The 4,214-nt window shown below is 35.6% G+C and overlaps 1 non-coding gene across 1 annotated transcript; it reads left to right on the plus strand.

Moving 5' to 3' along the window:
* The first annotated feature begins 2,736 nt into the window (after positions 1-2,736).
* Positions 2,737-2,839, plus strand: LOC120240252. Its single transcript, XR_005530610.1, has one exon. It is a non-coding gene; the product is annotated as a U6 spliceosomal RNA (small nuclear RNA).
* Positions 2,840-4,214: the final 1,375 nt, after the last annotated feature.

A 4,214-nucleotide genomic window follows, 5' to 3' on the forward strand; every position in this document is an offset into this window, starting at 1 on the left:
ATTCTGCATACTTATTGTAGGTTATTACTTTCATTTCTGGTTACCAGAAGAACGAGAAAGGGGGAGAAACTCTTTGTTGAAAAACAGTTTTCCCAATGATGGTTTTGTTAGGAATATATAAATTTTGTCTTTTTTAATTAATAAACTTCATTCCCTAGGGAATTTTTAAGTCCACAGCATCATTGAGAGGAACATACAAAGAGTTCCCATATACCACCTGTGCCCACGCCCACAACTTCTCAAACTACTGTCATCCTTCACTATAACGTACATGTGTTACAAATGATAAACTGCTTGGATATATTTCCTATGTTTTTGAATAACTATTTATGAATAGTCTTCCAGAAAATTATTGACCTTACTGAGATGGGTTTTAATATAAATTAAAAGCCCAAGTCTTTCCTTCAATCTTCAATGTAAACTTGAGGCAAGGATGTACCTTAAGATGACATGAACAAATTCATTTCTCCAATAGTACACAGGCTCTCCTGACCACAACAGGGATAAATCATGATTGAGACATTTAACAGTAAATTCACTGGCAAAGGTGCTAAAATCTCTTTTTTTTTTTTTTTTTTTTTAGTGTTTATTTACTTTTTGAGAGAGAGGTGGGGGGAGAGAGTGCACGCGGGGAAGGGGCAGAGAGAGGGAGAGAGAATCCCAAATGTTGTCAGCACAGAGCCCAACACACAGGGTTCCATCTTAGAAGCAGTAAAATACTGTATTCAAGACCTGCACTGAAATTACAAGTGGGTTGCTTAACCAACTGAGCCACCCAGGTGCCCCTAAAATTATGTCTTCAGCATGAGGACTCACTACAGTTAATAGTGTTAACTACCATGCTCATGATATGTTCTAATTTTCAAGACAAAAAAGATTTCTGTTAAATATTGCAAAACTCAACTTAGTTCTTTGTGCTTGCACAATGTTACAATGTTAGAGTTAAGTTCTGAATTAAGTCAGGTGTTATCACTACTTATCACAGGAAAACCATATCTAACATGCCTGCTAATTTTGCAGATTTTTCTGTACAAAGAAATAACAAATTTGTGCTTCTGAAAGTTATATAGGCTTCAGTGTATAAAAGTATTTTGTTCACATCAAAATTCTCACTTCAAAAATCATGGCTAAAGTAGAGATGTAATATAAATATAGATAGAGATACTCACAAGATGCAATAATCAATAGTAACCACAACAAACTATCTAACTCTTTTATGCTTTTTGTCATAGAGATCTCTTCCTTAGTGGACCATTTCTGCTTATACTTATAAATTATTTTACTAGCTAAAACACATAACTTCTGCTCTACTAATGGACAATCTTTATAAAATCAAAATCTATAAAACAACTTGATGCCTACTTTTTTTCAGTCACAGGACTTCCAATTCTGGCCCAAAAATGAACTTAAAAAAAGCTGAATTTACAATATCAACTAAAAACATAGGAACCTAAAGAAAATATTTGAAACAAAGATTTTAAAGACATTGGACACTGGGCTATGAAGAAGACATGAGAAACAAGATTCTGTCTGTGACTGTCCCAATTGATTTCCTTGAGAGAGTTTTCAGGCTGGTGCACAGACATGGGAACCTGGGGGTGAGTCCAGAACGTTCCTTGAAATGAGGAGACATATCTGATAGACCAGGAAAACAAAGACACAAAATCTCACAGGGAAGAGTATCAAAAGCGAAGAGATATGTACAAGAAAACTCCAGAGATTTACGTGAATATTTCATTCAGTACTAAGCAGAGTATGAATGGGATGAGACTACCAGAAGATGGTGGGGGAGGAGAGGGAAGTCAACAGAAAGATTAAAGAGAACAAGAATAGACACCCACAAAGGACTGAGAATACCACCTGTTATCAAGAGCCAGACTGTAAAACCTCATAATTCATGGGGGCATTGGGTAGAAAATTAAGAACAGTCTTACCTCAGATATAGAAAATAATTATTCCTAGGCTAAATGTTACTCTGGTACTGACTAATAAATACCAAAAACAAAATGTGAAAGGATCAAACTGTAATAATTAAACCAAATAATTTAACCACATTCCAGAAAAAAATTAGACTCTAAGAAATAAAAACTTTTCAAGCACACAACAAGGTAAAACATCACAATGTCTGGCATCCAATCAAGAATTAGCAGGCATAAAAAGAATTGCCAAAATAACTATACATAATGAGGGGAAAAAGTGATAAATCAAAACAGACTCAGTGCTAACACAGATGATGGAATTAGCATACAAGAACATTAAAATGGATATTATAATTGCATTCCATGTGTTCAAAAAACTGTAAGATTGAACATGCTATGTAAGACCTTGAACATATAAAAAAGACCAAAGTGAATTTATGATTAAAACTACAGAGAGCTGGGGCACCTGGGTGGCGCAGTTGTTGAGTGTCCCACTTTAGCTCAGGTCCTGTCATGGTTCATAAGTTCAAGCCCCACGATGGGCTCTATACTGACAGCTCAGAGCCTGGAGTCAGCTTCAGATTCCGTGTCTCCCTTTCTATCTGCCCCTCCCCTGCTTGCACTCTGTCTCTATCTTTTTCTCAAAAATAAATAAACATTTTTTAAAAAATTTTAACTACAATGAGATTAATGAGATGAGATAAAACTACCATATCTGAGAGTAAATACACACTTGGTAAAATTAATAGCAGATTACACATTGCAGAAGAAAATATTAGTGAACTTAAAAATGGAGCAATATAAAGGATCTCACTGCTCACTTTGGCAGTACATGTATTAAAATTGGAACAACAGAGAGAAGATTAGCATAACCCCTGCATAAGGACAACATATAAATTTGTGAAGTATTTCATATTGTTAAAAAGATTCATAAGTACAGGAGTGCCTGGGTGCCTCAGCTAGTTAAGCATCCGACTCTTGATCTCAGCTCAGGTCTCACGGTTTCGGAGTTTGAGCCTATATCAGGCTCTGTGCTAACACCGTGGAGCCTGCCTGGGATTCTCTCTCTCCAATCTCTCTGCCCCTCCCCCACTCACACTGTACTGTCCCTCAAAATAAATACACATTTAAAAAAATTTTTTTAAAGATTCATTAAGTACAGAGTACAAACTGGTAGATGCAGAGGAAAATGAGTGGGGGGGGTGAATGAAATCGGTGAGGGGGATCAAGAGGTACAATCTTATCAGTTACAAATTAGTCATGGGGATGAAACGTAAAACATAGGAAATATAATCAATAACACTGTAATAACATTGTATGGTGACAGGTGGCAACTACACTTACATGGTGAACACTGTGTAATGTACAGGACTGTCAAATTCCTATGTTGTATACTTGAAATTAACATAACACTGTATGTCAATTATTCTTCAGGCCGAAAAATAAAATTAAAAAACTAATCCCAGATGAAACTCAGAAAAAAAAATTTAAGACTTAAAAATGAACAGAGCATCAATGACCTGTGAGACAATATTAAGTGGCATAATATAGGTACAATTAGAGTCTTCAAAGAAGGGGGAAAGAGGACAAAAAAGATATCTGAAGAAATAATGGCTTAAAAATCTCCGAATTTGACATTAACTAAAGATGTCAAGTTTAACAAAAACTAAGTACAAGAAACATGAAGAAAAGTACAAAAGAATGCATCATGATCTAATTGCTCAATAACAGTGATAAAGAGAAAGTCTTATAAGCACCAGGAGAGGGGCGCCTGAGTGGTTCAGTCGATTAAGCATCCAACTTCAGCTCTGGCCATGATCTCACGGTTCATGGGTTCAAGCCCCAAGTCGGGCCTTGTGCTGACAGCCAGCTCAGAGCCTGGAGCCTGTATCGGATTCTGTGTCTCCCTCTCTCTCTGATCCTCCCTTGTTCACGCTGTCTCTCTCTCTCATAAATAATAAAAAACATTAAAAAAAATTCTTAAAAAAGCACTAAACATTTAAAAAAGGAGAAAAAGACACATTACACAGAGAAGAACAAAGATAAGTGCAACAGATTTCATATCAGAGACAAAGCAATAACTCTAAATTATTTCAAGAAATACTTTAAAGTATTTTAGTACTGTCAACTTAGGATTCTATGCCCAAACTATTTCTCAAAAAGGAGATGTAATAAATATTTTTTCATTCAGACATATAAAAACTGAAATAATTCTTTTGTAAGAGACTTGCACTGTAACAAATGTTAAATGAAGCCCTCCAAGCTCCTGAAAATGTTATCAGATGAAAATGATAA

This window comes from Hyaena hyaena, unplaced genomic scaffold (genome assembly GCF_003009895.1).
Source record: "Hyaena hyaena isolate Hyena2069 unplaced genomic scaffold, ASM300989v1 scaffold_250, whole genome shotgun sequence".
In the NCBI taxonomy this organism is placed as follows: Eukaryota; Metazoa; Chordata; class Mammalia; order Carnivora; family Hyaenidae; genus Hyaena; species Hyaena hyaena.